Consider the following 19,714-nt stretch of genomic DNA (forward strand, 5'->3'; position numbering starts at 1 on the left):
AGAGACTGACCTGACACTCGCATTAAGGTCAGGGGAGGAAAGGGAAAAAGCTTTCACTGTATACATCCAAAGTCTGGGGGGGAGCAGGGGGAAGAGAGAGGAGGAGAGAGGCAGAAACACTGTGCAGAAGCCAGGGATGTTCCAGAGCGCACTGTGACAGGAAAATACTCAATAAGAATTCCTCCAGCCAAAAAGTGATCTTAAATAGATCCATTGTCTTCCAGCCTGAAGCCCTTAAAAAGGCTCGAAATTAAAGTCCGTGCTGTGGGCACCCAGTCCTCCTTTCCTTTCATCAGGATTCGCAGGTTTTAATACAATCTGTCGTGAGGAAAAACAGTAGAGCTGTACAGTCCAGAGAGGTAACAAAAGCAAAAGGCAGGCGAGAGTTACATAACTGACTTTTTACATAAATATTACATTGAGAGATATTTTGTTTTTCAGAAGGGAAAAAAAATTAAAAAAAAAAGAAAAGCAGAAAACCGCGCCAGAGAATTCAATCCAACCTCCCTTACTCCTTGTCCCTCTTTCACTTTGTAACATGTATCGAGTAGTTTAAAGTGAGGTTTTTCTTTTCCTTTTTCCGTTAAGACTAAACAAATAACCAATTCAGCCTTAAACACTTCATAATAGTTTTTCTCATATTACCTGAAAAGTGCACCACATCATGGAAGCTGGAAGAGAGTCTTATTTTAAAGCACAACCAAGCCTGCCTCGCTTATCTGCAGCACAGGGCAATTAGAAATGACCATGGATGTTAAACTAAGTCCCCTCTGTACAGTCTGAGAAAAGGGAAAAAAACTGCAAGTCTCCCCATCTGTTATTTCCTTTTTTTTCCTTTTTTTTTTTTCTTTTGGCTGTAGAAAAGCAAAATTATGCAAGAGCTTTTGAATGTAAATCCTGTGTGTGCTTTTTCCCTTTTTGTCTCTGTGTACACGGTATGCGATATTGCGTAACTGAGTACAGAGTGGGCGGTTAGCATTTACTATTGATTTACACTACTCCATATAATGAATGCAGAGCTCTAAGAGAGGAACACAGACGAAGAAATGCAGAGGGGTGAGATGCGGATTTAAGGTATGCGTGGGGAGGGGCGCCATGGAAAGGGGAGCAAAGCATTTAGAAACAGAATTATGCCTTTCTGAACCAAACATGCTTTTCCCAACCTTTTCATTTTCGTGCCCTTTGCTAGAAGAGTGGATGCTTAACAAAAGCCATGAATCCTTCCGTCCAAAAGCAAGGTTTCCCTCCTGCACCCACTGCCCAATTCCTATTAGAAACTATAGAAAAATACTCATTAATGCTACTGTGGCACTTCTTGTGCTAGGTATAAAGATGCATACAAAGCTCTCATTCAGTGATGAGGGTCATTAAGGTTACCAAGTGTGATCTTTCTTTAGTAATACTATAAATCAACTTCTGACCGACTCCTTCAGAACCTACAGGCTTGTAGGAGCACTGAAACATAGGCACTGTGCACAGTATGTAATACAAAGCCCTATGGTTTTTGAGATGGTAGGGTGACATGGAAATATGGGAATTAAGCCTGGAAACAAGGAACATTTCACCTGTTTTGCTCAGTCATTAGGCCTGCCAAAATGTCCTCATTGTTCTATCTTACACACAAGCACATGCCTGGAGTCCTCCATTTAGACACAGACAGGCCCCTAGCTCCATAATGGGAAACATTTTGAGTCAATAAGGTAAAATTCTCTTGCGCCCACTGCATTGCTGAATCCTTTGCCTCCAAGGTGAGACACGGGTTTCCAAATTCTGCCTGCACCCACTTGACACTAGGCCCTACAAAGCAAGGAAACACCACCAGGCTGGCACAACACTGGACTGCTGGGCATCCATTTATTTATTCATATTGGTCTGGGGATTTTGCTAATAATGTCAATGTGATTCTGAAGTGTGTTGACATAGTTTCTAAAGCACACTGAAAGACTGAAGACTAAAAGGAGGTTTATTACAAGCCACAGGTGACACCTAGCCTAGAATCATAAATGAAACCAAGTATGCTGATAAAAACAACAACAACAAAAAAAATCAACTACCAATGTTCTTAAAGCTTCTTTTGCAATGGGCAACATGTTTTTTCTTTACAGGTCTGGCATCAGGTATTTTTACAGCTCTTAGGACCTTAGCAAAGCAAGTGAACAAAAAACCCCTGTGTTATAAGAAAGGCAAACGCTAGTCTAAGGAAATTCCACAGATTTGCAATGTTTCTGACTATTCTGTTGGTTTTTTTCTTTCCCCAGATCCACATCTACTAATATTAACTATGATACTACCAGCCAGCACGCAGTCAGGATCTCTCTCAGGATGTTAGAAAAAGAAAAGAGTAATTCACTGTCTTGCACGTGTTTATTCATTTTGTTTGCACAAAACTAGAAATGCATTGAAATTACCCAGAAAAACTTTACACAAAAGGTCATGTGCAGCCTAACGAGTCTGGTTTGTCTTAAAACAAGACTGATCCTTAGAGGAAAAGATTAAGGTATTCATAAAGAGGGACCTAGGCATGGAATCTGGATTAAGCACTCATTAATACAGACTGGGCCAACTCAAAATATGCTCAGGTATGTTTTCTTTGTTGACCAGGAGAACACCAGGGGAAAGAACTGAGACACAGAAGACATGAACAGAACATCATTGTCATGCTGTCACTAGAAATTATGCTTCGCAACCAAACTTTGAGTTGCAAAGACACTAATGCAACGTGAGTGTCTCAGGAACCCTGGACTATAGGACCAGTTTATCAAACAATGAGAACCTGCACTCTTCTGAATATACTGCATGTGAGGAGGAACATATTTTTTAGCACAGTTACACACTTAAAGTTAGTCTGGAAGTTTAGTACATCCTCATGGGATGCAGTGCAGAGCTTAAAACGCATTAGTTGTATGGGATGTTTTATATAAAATAGATAGAAATACTGAAGAAATACCACCTAAGGGAAACCAAGCTCAGATATCAGTAAGAGCAGCTCCAACACTGCTATGCTTGCTTTATCATTGCCCAGAGTACACATATATTTAAGCACTTGTTTCCATGTTAGATTATAAGCAAATGGCTGTGGATTGTACATATCAGGTTCAACCAGAGATCTGTATCCTATAAAAATATGGGGAGACAAATTAGGGAGTTCAGTTCTGATACATTTGGTACTTGAAGGGCTATCAAGTGAAGGTGACAAGAGTTTCCACTATAATCAACTTGCCTTCAATCCCTCAAAAATTTTGGCAACTTCACTATGTAAATTTTCTATTGTTAATGTCTACCTAATCTGAAATTTTGTGAAAACTTGAATAGACAAAGGTTCACCTGTTTTGCACATAGGGAATGTGAAAAAAAAAAAACCAACACAACAACAACCAACCATCCAGAGATTCAAGAGAAAAGGGGAAAAAAGAGAGAGATTAAACTATCTATAGTAAAAACATTAACAACTAAAAATATGGACTCATAGTTTATAAAAGTCATTTCTGGCTAGACACATGTTTCAATAAAAAGTGTTCTACTATGATGAAAATACTGAAGTTTTAAAAAGTCTACACAGCTCTGAAATATTTTACAAAGAGCATCCTGAACGCATAATTAGGTCAGAAAACCCTAAAAAAACCCCTTTGTGTGTGTAACAAACTGCCCTTTTTGCATGTAACTCTATGTTACAGTCTTCACCTTCTCTGAGATATGTTGTCCCTACAAGACACATACCTGCAAAGTAAATTATTTTTCACTGTGCTACACAGCCGTTTTGGGGCTTGGGTTTGGTTTCTGGTCAGGTGGTTGGTTGTTTTTTGTTTTTCTGATTAGAGAAACACATTAATAGTAGATGCCATTTGCACATATCAACGATTCTATAGCTCTGTATTTGCAGAAAAACAATGTCACTTCTCAGGAAAGACTGTATCATAAGGGAGAGACTAAGGTGATAAACAAGTTATTACTCTAGGATTTCATGATTTTGCATGTAAGCCTAATGTTTCTCAATACAGTTTCTGTCTTTTTAATGACTGTAGGAGGAGATAAGCACAGTGCTAGGTTGCCATGGGCTTTTAATGGCAAAATGAATAATAAAAAAATACTAAAATGATAGAGACAAAAATTAAATACATTAGAAATGCTTGCCAACTCTTCTTGCTAGTTAAAGAATCAACAAACCTTTTGCAGACCTCCTGCAACATGATTTTCCTTCAGTGAAAGAAAGTCACAACAAATACACTTTTCTTGGCAATTTACCTTTATTTTTCTCCTACGGACTTCTCTTTCACATGAAACTTTTGGACTCCACCATTTTGGAATGACCATGACACAGCAGAAATTACTCAACTTTCCCCACCCCTCAACCAACCTATTAAACATGTGTAATGGTGTCATTTCCTAATGGCTCTTACAGACTGACATATTTCCAAAATGGTTTTATTCAAAATGAATAGCAGTAAGATTGGCAAAGACTAAGAAAGCGAAGTCCAAGGAGACTAGCAAAGAACTCAGAGTCAGAAAAAAAAGGTCTCTGGATATTTTTGCCATGTCTGCCAGAACCAAAAGAATTGAGGTTATGTCAGTGTTTCCATAATAAACCTCAGTTTTCGAGACTATAACTCAGCTGCAATGGTCTGATCCAGGCTGAAATCAACACATGCAAGGTTTTAGATCAAGAGCAATTTTAATTTTGTTTTAAGAAAATATTTCCCCTACTGCTAATACAATCTAATGTTATAATTTAATCAGGTAAGGAATTATTAATGTATCAGAATTAGGGACAGAAAGGAGCAGGGAAGCAGAGAACAAGATTCAGAATTCACAGTGAATGCTTTCTGGGATAGCACAACTTCCCTTCCAGATATTCCCTACAATATTTTGAAAAGACCATATTTCTATGGTAATTGGGGGCTCAGTGTAATTCCTGTCCAACAAACATTAATATTTGTTTTGGTCCTGAAAAGCTAAATCTTATTTCAAAGTAAGTGTGGCTGTTATAATATGCAACAGACTCAGAAACGACTAGGAGGGACTCCAAAGAATTTACTGGATCACAGAATCACAGTGTGGTAGGGGTTGGAAGGGACCTCTGGAGATCATCTTGTCCAACACCCCCCAGCTTGAGCAGGGACACTCAGAGCAGGGGGCACAGGACCGTGTCTAGGCAGGTTTTGAATATTTCCAGGGAAGGAGACTCCACAGCCTCCCTGGGAAGCCTGTGCCACTGCTCTGTCACCCTCACAAAGACATTAACTGGATAGGCCAGTTAATTTTTAAAGTACTGTAATTTATCATATTCTTTCACCTTATACCTCTCAAATATCACTCTTACACTACACAGGTTTCATCCTGCAGGAGTCCAAGTAACTCAGGGATATTCAGAGAATAGGTAGCTCGCACATCTGAGGAGTCCCCAAACTGCAGAGGGCAATGTACTCCGGTGAGGCATGTGAGAGCTGTGCCCAGAGCTGAGCACATCCTCCAGCCCAGAGGTGAGAGATGATGATGCTGCCACAGCCTCCGTGAGCAGCAGCACCTGAACAAAGTCTGCAGGTCCCTGTTTCATAGAACTTTTCCACTAGCTCAAGGACAAGTGAAAGTGTCAATGCCACCTCTGTCAGCTAGAGATTTCCCCGTAGCGTCTTATTTTTCATATACATATGGCTTTAGACTCCTCTTTGTGTTTAATTCGGGTACCTCAATAGATGTAGTAAAAAATAAGCACCTTCATAGGGTATTTCATGTGACTCAAAGATAAAATTTTTAGAAAGCACCTAGGAGATTGGAAATTGGGGTCTAACCTGAATAACATGTTAAAATATACCCTGAAGAGCTTATTTTCAGGTATCCAAATACGAAAGCTGAGAAAAAATGACTTGTGCCAAACCATGTAACAAGTTCAGCACTAGAACCCAGATGTTCTGAGCTGCCTTTCTCTTTTTATCTGCAGAGGAAAATTAGCTTAGACTAGATATTTTAAGAAAACTAGTGTAACATGAGCTGAATACCACAGCAAGGCTTCCACCACTTGACATCTTAATTCTGTCTTTGGTTACATTTTGTCATATTAAGCACTGCTGGTCTGAGTATGAATACATACATGCTGGTGTTTACCTTTCTTCTGCTTTCCTGTGAGCTCCTCAGAACACAGAAACTTGACAATACCCATCAGTTAATAGCATATTTTTAAAACAATTAAATAAATTAAAAATAAGCGAACGATTTGTAACACAAGACTGAATGTCAGTAACAGTATTTTCTACTGTAATTTCTCCATGTTTCCTTAAGACTGTCAGAGCACATTGTAAAAAGAGATATACTCTTATTGAACACCTTGCTCCATGAGTAGTTCCAATGAAATCATGAGACCTATTAACAAAACAGGGTATTATTCAATTACCCAACTCTGTGGCATAATTATTATCAAATCTACTCACAAACAGGGAAATAACTACATAGACCTTAATCAGTTTGTGCAAGATCTCACTCTAAATGAGTGGCCAAGCTGGCAAGAGAACACCAAACTCTCGGCTGCTAGCCTCTCGCTGTAAACACCTCAATGCTACCTGTATTATACAAAAATTAAAATAAAACACGGTATTGTAATTTTTCTGGCATTTTCCAGCAATCTTGATTTATCTGAACACCCTCATCAATATGTTACAGAATAAGAAGAATGGACTTTTCGGGCCCCCCTAAATAGCTGCAATGTTTTCTTTATATCTAGTAAGATTAAGATCTTTTTGACTTTTTCTGCCTATACTACAGCTATGGATTACCAAAAGCTATATTGCTACAACAGACAAAGCTGACTCTTAAAACAGGCATCAGAGATTTCCAAACAGAAGACTAAGATACACATATACACACACACTCACAACATTCTTTCTGAAAGTTAATTTTGTCATGAACTTAAATGTTTTTCCCAATATTCTGCCACCCAAGATCATTTGGAGAGACTGTAGGACCTGAAGCGAAGATGATCTGTTGTGCAGCAGAAGCAGAAAGTTGACAAACACAGTGCATGAGGCTTACTGTTAAATAGAAACTAGAGGTTGCACTTTCTCAGACTGTGGGTCGGGACTTTTATTTTAATTACTTATTTTAAGGTAAAATTACAAATGTTATGCTTTGTTTCCACCCTCTGACTTCTAACCCCAGAAGAAGCTACACAATGACTTGTATCAAGCAAATGATTAGACAGAGTGAATCTTCTGTCCTAATTCCTGCTCATATTGGAAAGAAGTTTTCTTACCTTTTTCCTACATTTGCTGGGAGCCAACAGTGTCATCCCCTCAGTCATTTCAGCGTCAGCTACTCTTTTATTATACAGAATGTAAGTAATAATGAAACTGTGCTGATCTGCTTGCTTTCACTCTATATAGTGTCTATATTTATAGGCTTATGCTTCTATTTGAATCTATATTTATCTGCTTTATCTGCCTACAGTGCATCTGTTTCTCATACACACAGACATATATACATACACGCGCGTGCATGCACACAAATATACAGACATATATAAACACACATACGGGCATACCCAAGAATATGCATACTTACAGCAGGCTTCTGTTCAACAGTAAGATTTGTATAAATATAAACATATGCGGTATACACAATATAAATGAAGACACATGCACAAACAGAATCATAAACAATTACATGAATAAGCCTTGGTGGCTTTAGGAAGGTTTATTATTCATCGGGCTGCCTAGTCAAGAGGATTGTATACATTTGGTTTCCTTTACGTTACTCTGCTGCAGTAGCTTTGCAAGCAGTAGCAATTTTGCTGTTATTTTGTCTGGAGTTTTTTCTGTGTAAGCTTACTTGGCACAGTTGTGAAATCACTGCTATCCTGTCTGTAGATCGATTCTCTGTCGGTACCACTAGCAGTTTCCCTCAGGCTAGTCATTAAAAAGGCCAGAGTTAAGCCACCCTGGGCCAGTTTAGGAGGCCATCCCCTAGAGGGAAAGAACAAGGTGCAACTCCAGATCCAGCTCAGTCTGGCGATTCTAAGACCAAACATTCCCTAGGCCTTAAGAGTAAACAACATTTTCCCAAATTACCACAGGATAAACAGGGTATTCGCCTTCACATGAGCAGAAACCAGTATTCTGCCCCATCACTTAGATCACACCTAGGTCTGCCTTGACTTTTCTTCTTGCTAGCTAGGCTTCTGTTAAGTCTATCAAAACTGCCAGAGGAGGTGACTGAAGTCTGTGACATTAAGGTCTCTATGGTGCCGTAATGTGATAAAGCCTGTGTTAGGTGAGCTACGTAAATAGGTTATAGCATGTCTCCACTGGACGATCTTAATTCAGTACTGGATTCGTTCACAACCTACCATCTCAAAGGGTTGTTGGAGGAGGAGGTTCCACAAGATAAGAGCAAAGCTAAGCAACAAAGTCACTGGGGATTTCTTTCTGTGACCCTCATTGCAGAGGCTGTATTTTGGCTTCTCAGTTGCTCATAAGGCAGTGAAAATGAACTGCTGATTCAAAACAAGACCTCTGGGTTCTTCAGAAAGGAGCAGGAAACCCTAAGCCAAAAATTACTGGATATAAAGGCTAAAGAAATAAGATACAAAGAACCCACTGGTATCAAGGGCAGCTGAAAAAGACAGTCTTACCCATAATCTTTTTGAAATCCTGCAAAACTTCAAATATGGCCAAAGAACATATCGTGGGTTTTTACAAGAGTAAAAAACTATACTCAAATCTAAAAAAAAGTCTCCTCTGAAATCCCAGTAATAAGCGTATTAATTAGAAACTTAATGGACAACAAACAAATTGTTAGTGCTTCTTTAAAAAAACCCAAAGAAGTTCTAACATATCCTGTAACTCAAAATCAGTAAAAGAACACCTTAAGAAGACACTTTATTTCAAGATTGTGTTGGATAAACTAAACCAGAAATACTACTTCCTAAATCAAAGACTTCAGGATAATTCTTTCATTCACTCAATCATACTGAGGAACTGCTCCTGTAGTAATTTTATGATTATCTGGTATTAGATGGTCCATTTGAAAGAGTTTTCAGAAAATCTATAGACAAGAAGGCTTTTAAATATAATATATATACACACACTTTCCATGTAGACAGATTTTTCCATGTGTCTTAATTTCTTTTTGGTCTTAATATTCCCATTTCTTTATCATTATACTGAACTGCAGCTGTTGAACCAAACTCCATTCATACTTCCCTCACTCTTAGAGTTACCCCTTACCCCCGATGACTGACACAACCATCTTAAAATTTAAAAAATAAAATTCCATCCTCTTACTTTTTTTTTTTACTGCTCAGCACAACTTACACAATAACATGGGATGCACACTACTTGAAAAGTTTTGCCTTCTAGAAACAAAATACCAATTTGAAAGATGGAAGAGAAAGGATTTTCCGTTAACTTCTGCATTATCTGAGCACCATCAGTCTGGCAGGGTCTATTATGAAAATACGGCCATACTACTAAAAATGAGAGTTTTGTGGTAACTGCAATGACTCTGCACTTATGTTATCTTTAGCAGTGACCATTTAGCAACCAGTCCATTCTTTTTTTTTTTTTTTTCTCAGCAGGGTATTTTATAGTCTTAGTGGGCTTAAGAGCATTTCTAAATTGAAAAACATAATTTAATTATTCAGGTGGCAACAGATTGATTACAGAATATAGTTTCTCTTTGAGGGTACCCTGCAATGTACCTTTATACATATAAGAAACTATTTAAGCATTTCTTTGATGCACAAATGTACAAACTCCTACCTCATTTGTTCGGCATTCTTTGAAATTCTGTAGGTAGAACATAAAAGGAATCTGTTTAATGCAAACTCTCTCCTTTCTTATGACAAAGAGAGTGAATATTACCAGAGTTCAAGAAATGCATCCTTTTTTTTCTGTACACAATGCACTAAAAAAATATAGGCTGGGACAAACGTCTAATACATCTTATATTGCTTGAAGGAGAAGAGCTATGGTAATACATAAATACCTCTCAATTCTTGGCACATTGTCTGACAATATATCTTAATATCTGACATATATCTATCCCTTCTTAGGAATCCTTCTATTAGATTTGCTAACTGGTATCTATGATCCTAAACATACTATATTATTTCTCGGAGAAGATTTAATGTTATGTTAAAATTCAAATTAGATATAGTAACCCTCTACCTCCAAATAAATTAAAATACAAAAACTTAAGCCCCATCCTTGCCTCAACAAAAGAGCCATGTCATTTTATGCCAATGCAACTGTATGGGTTTATAACTCAATCTTATATTAGTATAACTATATCCGTGCATGAAGTTGATCTAGCATAATTACTTTGTAAAAACATCAATCCTTTCAAATAGAACAATTATATTAGCATAAAATCTATGCACATACTAGGCCTTAGTACATGCCTGAGACCTCCTAAGACAAAACGGTAAAGACCAGCTGTCCATTCCAATGGTCATGGTTCCTGATTAATCTCACCAAAGCTGAAACCGCCCCAAATTTATCAGACTTAAAGCAAGTAAACCATGTGGGACATGCACTAACACGTAGAATCAGAATTTCAGAGACCAGCAATGAGCATTTAAAGATTGAAAGAAAATATTTGTCCAATTTATCAACCGACAAACAGTAATGAGAAAATATAAAAGGGAATTCTTCTGTTGGGTTTAGTGGGACAAATTCAAAGAATGATACGGCCACTGTAAACCAAACAAGTCTGTTTAGCAGCTCTTCTTAGAACAGGCTGAAATCTCATTAACAACAACTGATTAATGCTGCTTCCTAACAAACAGAAACTTAAGCTGTAGATATACAAGTACAACTTGGCACCATTATAATCTCTCCATAGAACCTTTCATATGGCCAATAATACTTGAAATTTGGAAACAGAGTAGGCAGTATGCTTTCTGAAATATGCCATTCCACCACTATCTCAACTCTTTTACCCATAACCGTAACAGAGGACTGAAAGTGTGACTTAGAAAAGTCAGTAACAGAAACAATAGAGCTGTACTAAAATTTGAGTGCTTCAGAAGTGCCTAGCTTGGCACACTGCATAGTTTTTCTTTCTTGTTTCTTTGTTAAGGCACCTCCAAGTAGTATAGATGACTTAAGAACATAATACACTCTTGAAACTGAGATATCAACAGATGAATTTTAAAACATTATAGAGGACCTTCCCAAGTGGTAATGCTCTAGGGCTTTAGCACTGAGTTTGATATATCTTCTCAGAAGCTCCTAGTTCTTTATAACCCTCAAATAGTCTGTGATTCTCCGAACACAGAAACCAGCCTTATTTCTCCTTGGAAAGCAGCAGAAACATCTTCTTCAGAAAAAGAGAGGGGGGGGAAAAAACCCCAAAAGAAAAGAAAAAAGTGTTAAACTCTGTGGATCATCTTGACCAAAATAATGAATTACCTCAACAAATAAAATGCTGGCAAAAATGTAAGGAACTGACTATCTTAATCCTATGACTATTAACTTAAATTGATCATCCCAGCTTTCCTGGAGAACTGTTCCAAATTACTTGTCTCCTTACACAATGAAAGAAAAGCATCCTCTCCTCCCTGCAGTAAGCACTACAAAGGTATTGAGTAAGATTTTTGTAGATAATTACCTCGGGAAGTTGTCTTGAAGGCTCAGGGGGAACCTCAGCAATGTGTATAAATACCTGATGTAGGGCAGTAAAGACCACCAAGCCAGGCTGTTCTCCATGTTATCCCGTGAAAGGACAACAGAGAATGGGCACAAATTGAAATACAGGAAATCCCATTTAAACATGAGAAAAAAATTTTGATGGTGAGGCTACTCAAACACCAGAATGGTTGCTCAGAGAGACTGTGGAGTCTCCATCCTTGGAGACACTCAAACCTAACTCGCGACAGCCCTGAGCAACCTGGTCTAGGTGACACTGCTTTGAGCTGGAGGATTAGACTCGCCAATATCCATTGCCCCCTTCCGACCTCAATGATTCTGTGAAATTTTCTTTTCAGATATGAATTTAGGAGCTACACCATAACATATTAAAATACCTTTCTGTGCATGGCTTTATTTGACTTGGTCCTGCTCAGAAATACAAAGCTTGACTCCAGGCTGTATAAGATTAACAGAAAAGACGGTAGAAATATCCTTATGCTTTTATAAGGCCTTTGGGAGCAGCAAAAGGCACATCCTTTATCATGTACTTTGTTTATGATAGCTGCTGGATACTGATAGAGTCTCAGGTCACCATAATCTATACACTATCAGATCTCCCTATCTCTGCATGGCACCTTGCTGTAGAAATCAAACCTTCATTCTGCATCTCAATAAACCTAAAGACTCTTTCATCTACCTGATGTAAATATGTCCAAGAGAGAAGTAACGATCTTCTGTACACACTCAACCTGATATATTTTTCTAGGCTAACAGACACTTCTGAAATTCCAACATGTGAATGAACAGATCCAACCCAACTGACTTACATCATTAATATTAATCTGCAAGTTCTCTTACCTACCCTAAATTAAATTTGCAAAAAGTATGATTATTTACAAGCCGAGATAAAATAGTGATATAATTCCTAAGAGTCTTAAAAGTCTTTCCATCATTTCTCTTTATTTGGTGCAAATAAGAACCAGAAAAAGTCACAGCAATTGCAGCACAGAAGGAGATGAAGCAATAATCATTCCACTGAGGTTTCAAGGCCAGAACAACACTGGCAGATACTAAACACCCGAACTAGAAAACCTAAATCTGGAGAGCCGCAACTAGATGCATATAGAGCTACCTATATTCTTAAGAATTAAAACCAGTCAAACATGCCAAACGGATGAAAAGAAATACAGCAACAGCCAGTTTCCTCTCTCACTCATGACCTCCGGTCCTCTGATCTCCTCAGAAATAGGGGGAAGGGCACTAAATGGTAAATGTAATAACAGAGTCAGAATCCTTTGGCTTTTCTACCAGTGTAAAACATGCTGATTTTAAAGGACAGTGTTCTCATGCATATCAATCTTTGCAAGTTTTTACTAAAGTACAGCACTACTGAATTTTCAGCTGCTCAAAATTAAAATCAATTTACCTTCCTGGGATTTCTGTAAGTATCTACAAGCGAGAATCTTTTCAGATGTGATTGCTAAAAGGTGTGATATACTCTACAACAATTGGTTAGAAGAAATGCTTGGACAGCAGTGCAATTTAAAAAGAGTTTTCATCGTTGCCGTCCAATTCTATTTGAAGAAGAATTTGCATTTGGACTGTCCATCTTTTACTCTCATCTCAGAACCTTTAAATTCCTTACATGGCCAGGAGGTCATACTTTTACAAGAGCTACATTTGAACGTTTAGAAAATCATCAATAAAGGGTTCAATAAACGCTTATTAGCTGTTACAAAGGATTGAGTGGAACAAGCCAATTATGTTTATAATAACCTATAGATAGATCTGTGATGTGCTTACAAAATGTGTAATACATATTATCCATCTCAGAAATGTTCTTGGAATATTGATGAATCATATATAAACTTTTATGAATTGTTTATAAAGTGTGTCATCAATATAAGTGTAGCTGGATAAACAATGCAAGAAAGAACTTGCAAGGAGGCTATTTACAGCCCCTGTAAACACACATACTACTTCGTCATGCAAAGACTTGAGTAATAGTCTAATGTTTTCACAAGGATTAATCCTTCTCATCCCTCAGCTGGTGATCCAAATCTTACCTCCCCCTCCTGCATAGTACCTGCAGATATCTCAAACATCCATGAAAACTGAGCAAGTTGCACCCATAGTGACATATGGACCATCAACTCCTACAGCATCAGTAGGGAGCCATATGGCTTCAGATTTTCAAAACCTTGTAGGAAATTCCATCCCTAAGGAGCACTAGGGAGTATATTTGTAGGGGGAATTTCTGAATCTTTGTAAGGAACTTAACTGATGAATGGATTGCTGCTATGAATGCATGCAATTTTTACCTATGTAACAATTATAATATTGACAGTATTTCTCTCTTTACCCTTGTGTAGTTATAAATTATGCATTCTGCTGTTAAATCAGTAAAAATCCTTTAATGTCAGTCAAATGACCTCACATTTCACTGAAAGCAAAATCTGGTCCTGAATGTCACAGCAGTGAGAACATAACAAAATGGAAATCTCTTGTGAGAAGGCATTGCAAAATTTCATGGCACGTTAATTAATCTTTTCTGATTGCAGTAAGGCTTTCACTTCATTGACATACACTGGAAAGCACAGACAACTACCAGTCCTTACTGTCTTTTTTTCAAAAGAAGTTTCCTTGTGACATCGAATACCATCCAGAAAGTTACATACTGTCAGGAAGTTCGCTGGAAGAAAAGAAACACACTAGATATTACCTACTGAAAAATATGAAGAATGAGGCTTATATCTCTACCTATGCAATTTTAACAACATTAAGACTAGAGTGTAACTTCAATGACTCCATGTCTGGTTCATGTTTGTGCTCTGTATCATAGTTCTGCTTTGATATAGTATCACATATTGACTGTTTTCAGTAGAAAGTATCAAGATTATCAGGCTCCAACAAGAAGTCTATGTTTGTAGATCTATGGTGAGAACAAGACTGTCCATTTTTTATTATTTAGCTCCTATTTCTATGTTAGGCAGCCATGCGAACTATACTATCTGAAATTCAAGCACAACTTCCTATCTAACACCACTGACAGAACCAGTGTGCTGCAGTTCCACAGGTTTTCCCAGAAGCACAACTACAAAGCCCAATTCTGCAGTGTGACGGTTATGCACAAGAAAATACGGATAATACGACTGGTTTGGGAAGCATTGTCAGGTGAATACATTGCCCCACGTCAGCTCTGACCACGTCAGAGTAGCACATCAGAAACACATTATGGTTCTGATGGGAGAGTAAGCGAATACAGCAACATATTACACTGAGTACAGGAAAAATCTAAGGGCATCGTAGAAAAGCTGGAGAGAGTGATTATATAGGCTCAGGGGGATACCAGCAATTATGAAAAGGACATTGCCAGCCACAACTGAAACGCAAGGAACAAAAGCCAACAATATGGTATTAATCACATGCCCTGTCCGTGTATGATGCCAAACTATTCAAAGCACAGAATGTTCTTTATTCACCTCATTTTATATTGCTGAATGGCTATAGCATTTATGAAAATGAGAGATTAAAAACATTGATATTAACCAACCTTTGGGCCAAATCCTACTTATCTTATTGATGCAAGTAGTTCCACTGATTTTAACAGATGTAATTACTATTGACTTCAGTAGAGCTACTCACAGAGTTAGGAGGGCAGGATGTGGAGCATTGCATAACCAAGCTTCCCTTACCACCATGAATGGTGCCAACTCATCATTTCTGACGCAACCCTCCCTGCTTTTCTGGTAATGGATCCCTTGAGCTGAAACAACCGTATGCACCAAATTCTGTGATACTTTTGGTGTGAGCACAGTAATAACGTGAATGAAATGACCAAATTTATTTTTACTCACCTCTTCAGAAGCAACAGATCCAACCCTCTGACACAGAGAACTTCATAGCACGGTTTTATTGTTCATTCCTCCAATTCCTTATGAATGAAACATCTGGGTGGGGCTAGAATTAAACTTCTGCAAGGACTGCCTATACTCTGATGATTATGGTATATTTGAAAAGGATAATACAAATTGAATTGATTTACAGCAAGTCTCTTGGGTACAGGAATAAATGCTTCCAGCCACAGGTTTCAAGCAGTGGATAGCCCTTCTGAAGGAGATTAGACTCATTCCATTCTCCCTACTTTCAGATTTAAATGCAGAGTCTCACTTATGACCACACCTATTTTCTTCTGCAGTATCCCTTAGGACCATGCCAGAATGAAGGAGATTTGAGGGGAAAAAAAGAGAGAATGCAGCAAACATGAGGGAGAAAAGAGAACGAAATCACCTTGGTTTTTCACAGCTTAAGAGTGACGCTAAGGATGCTGCCTTTTAGAGGCTCAGTCCTTCCTCTTCAGTCACACTGCTTCAGTGCCTCTGAGGTAGGGGCCGTTAGACCTGTAAGATGGCATCACACACATGCAAAGCAGAGGAAGGCAGAAGTCTGGGACTCCTTTTTCAACCACTTATAACTGAAAAGGCAGAGAACCAGTGCTTTATGGCAGTTAAACCCATCGGAATATACTATAAGACAAGAACGTCTGTCTTCAATCCCAGCCTTCCACAATCCACTTGCTACAGAATATTCTGAATGGCTATTTATGGTGGGGACCAGTTCTAATCTCTTTCTTATTTCATTATAAAATTTAAGTTATCTCCATCAATCTCAAATTCCTTTGTGGTCAGCTGAGATAAGAACCAGTCTGAAGATGTTCTGCTGCACTGGTTCTTACTCCTTTCGGTGAGAGGTTATTCACTGCCCTCTGAAATTCCTCACTGGCTCCTCGATGTAGTTATAGATTCAAAGTGACACAGATCTGTATATTTAAGGATACAGATTTCAGACACTAAAAAAAAAAAAAAGTCATCTTTTCTCACAGAGCAAATCTTTGCATGTAGGACATTATGAAATTCTTCCTCGTTTTGTAGAAATAATACAACTAGACTTAGATCCTGTTATAACTAGGCTTAGATCCTGTTATGTGCACATTTAAAAAATGATTATCATCTCAAGCACACAGAATAATGGTTAATATTTCAGATTTTAAAATACAGCAGAGCCTCAATTATCCAAATTCAGTGAACCCAGACAAGGTTTTGCCCCTTGTCATTTATTAATTAAATGGTAAATTGCTTCTATTACTAATTATTTCCACAGATCCATGGGCATGGAGGGCATTTTGGTTACTGGTAAACGCGATTATTGAGCTCTATTCAGTGTTCTTCCCATGTTCTTCAGATAATTGAGATTCTGATGTACTCTGAAAACCATTTAAAGCATTTTTTACAACATATTACTGGGAGAGCTTCCAGGTCTTGTAGGTCCTCTGGGGTAGAGGCATCCCCAAGATTGTGGGAGGCAGCACTCTTGACAAGCCAGAAGACAGGGAAGTGTGTCAGCCAATGCATAAAACAAAAGCAAAACTATTTCTTGAGCACAATCTGACAATTTCTAATCCCACCAGCATATTAGTTTGAATGAGCGACTGATTGTCTGAATAGGATGCTAGCAAGTCAGACATCATGTTAAATTTGCTCTTTTTTGTGGCTGGTCTCTATTGAAGGGAAGAGGAGTTTAGCTGAAGAACCCTTTAGATGTGAGGGATCATACAAAGGAGAAATGGTCTAGAGTAAAATGGCCCAGACTTAAAAAGACCATCTGAAAGACTTTAAGGCTAGAGGTACTGAACTCTACACAGGAAAGAAGGATTCATCATCTCTGGGTGAAACAATGAGAACTCTATATCTTTGTAATAAAGAATAGGACATAAGGTGATAAAATTGAGGTACTGAATTCAAAAAAGAGCTGCCTCAACAGACAAGGTCTGTTGTCACTTTGAGCAGAGTATCTAAACAGATAGCCAGGTCAAATGCATAAGCACTTCAGAAGAAAACCTGAAGTCTAAGGACTAAGATAAGTGCAACATTATTTTTCAAAGAGAAGACTTATATAAGACAAGGCTTCAGCAACTGGAGAAGATGATGTATGTTGCAATACTAGGGTGTGTTTTATAATAATCACAGAGTAGAATGCACAGGTGAGGGACTGCTGCTGTGAATTAAAGCATATATAAATAAAATGAATAAATGAAAATTAAAAAGGACCATAAAACCTCCACGGCTTTTAATTCCAGGCTTAAAAAGAAAGAGAATTATGTTAGACTCATACTACACAACATCCTGCCAAAATGCTGACAGCGACTATGAAATGTAAAATGCAAGACTTGAGGTAGCCAGAAAACCCATGAAAGAAGGAGCAACTTTGCTTTAGTGCTAAGATCACTAAACATACTTTAATATGGCCGTATTAAAGAACCATCTTGTAATAATGAACATAACGTATGTAAATTCAGTTCTCTATAGGACTCAGAAAATAACAACTAAATCCACTACAGCAATATGTAATTTCAGAAAAAAAAATCCTATTTAAAATAAGGAACGTAGGAAAAGAAAATGAAAAAGAAGCAGCTAAGGGTAAAATGCTTTCAAATGCTACTGTTAGAAGATATGTTATCAGAGATTCATGTCTCTTACAAGTAACAGGAAAGCCTTACCTTAGAATAGCTGTAATAATCCTGACCCCCAGTTGTCTGCCTCAATCATTCTGAGGAACATCTCAGCAGTTTGTCTGGCAGACACAGCAAATTACAGCCTGAGGTATTAAAGAAATCCCTAAACAGTTCTGATTTACCTGAATATGCTAGGTTGTAAACTGTCATAATTCCGTTACCACTTCAGATGAAAATCCTTCACAAAAGGGCAAAAATATCCAGGAGAAAAGCATGATACAGTTCCTTTAGATGCAGGAATGTTTAAAGTTGTCCTACAGTAACTCATTTCTACTCATTACTCAGAACTCACAAAACAAATGTGTAACCACATGTGAAAAAAGAAAATAGTAAGATTTTTAAAAAGTGGCCCAAGTGTAGAAATTTAACAGAAGTAAAAAAAAATAAAATCCAAAAAGAGGAAGTCCTATCTAAATGGAGAAAGCAGAAGAAGGTGTACATTTTGATGGCTTTTTTTAACCAGAAGAAAATGTAGAATAAAGCAGGCCCATGAAAATGTTGAGGAACAAATTTTTAAAGCCATAAATAACCTTTCTAAACACCTTACACAGAATCTGTTTCTGCCAACAGATGAGGTGTGAAAAGAGTGTTCAAAGAACAAAAACCCCAAATTAATTCTTTGTATTTGTGTTCACTATGGAGAAGTTTAAAAAGGTTTGCAAGTGAAACCCCTTCTCTGGAAGGTCAAGACTGAGAAAATCGATAATGGAAAGAATAAATGGTTCCCATATAACAGTTATAAAGAAACTCAGACATGAAAGAGCTTAACTAATAACTCTTGCACATAATCAGGGTGGGCAACAAAAGCATGGGAAGTGATTTAATAGCAATAGTAAAAAAGGGCTTTAGGAAGACTCACACAGATCCGTTGGTCTATGTGCCATAGAAACTGGTAGAAAATATAATAAATAACAACAGACACTTGGGTAGATAAAACAGGGAAGATTCAACGTGAGTTTTTTCACAGAGGGTAATTTTGATTCACAAATCTACCACGGTTCTCTGAAAGAGTCAATGCGCGTATGTGTGAGAGATTCAAGTAGCACTAGCTGCTAAGAAAGAAAGATTAAAACCCTCACCAAAGACTCTAAAAGAAAGTTACCATGACATAAGAGAAAAGAGACTAAACATTCATACAACACAATAGGATTTAATTTAGTTACTACTACACAGCAAAGACAGTGTGGAACCCTTGTGGATATATCTATGAACGCACCAGCTCAATACTCAGCATTGATCATAAAGGGGGAAAAAGAAGTTGGGAATTATTAAGAAATAACGAGAAAATAAAACTAAAACAATAATTATACCCTTCTAATAAATCCATATTAGACTCACATATTGAATACTATTTGCAGGTTTGAACTCTCAATGCAAGAGAGGACATAAGCAGCCTACAAAGATGCAGAAAAGGGCACAAAGATGTTCAGAGCATGGAATAACTTCTGTGCAAGAGAGATTAAAAAGAGTTGGGTTCTTTGCCCTGGAGAATAAATGATTGAGAAAAATGTAAAGGGGTTTCATA

At 37.7% G+C, this 19,714-nt stretch overlaps 1 protein-coding gene across 7 annotated transcripts in view; it reads right to left on the reverse strand.

Annotated features, from left to right (window-relative positions):
- The window catches only part of ZBTB20 (zinc finger and BTB domain containing 20), a 465,108-nt gene that overhangs the window by 241,954 nt on the left and 203,440 nt on the right, over positions 1–19,714 (reverse strand). The window contains exon 1 of one of the 7 annotated variants that reach the window (XM_075106561.1): positions 646–790. The exons of 5 other annotated variants lie outside the window; for them this stretch is intronic. The gene's annotated coding sequence lies outside the window, so the exon portion shown is untranslated. Of the gene's footprint in view, positions 1–645; positions 791–19,714 lie in introns of those variants that run through there. One more of the 7 variants, XM_075106568.1, reaches the window with a different exon arrangement.

The sequence above is a fragment of the Phalacrocorax aristotelis genome, chromosome 1 (genome assembly GCF_949628215.1).
Source record: "Phalacrocorax aristotelis chromosome 1, bGulAri2.1, whole genome shotgun sequence".
NCBI classification, from domain to species: domain Eukaryota; kingdom Metazoa; phylum Chordata; class Aves; order Suliformes; family Phalacrocoracidae; genus Phalacrocorax; species Phalacrocorax aristotelis.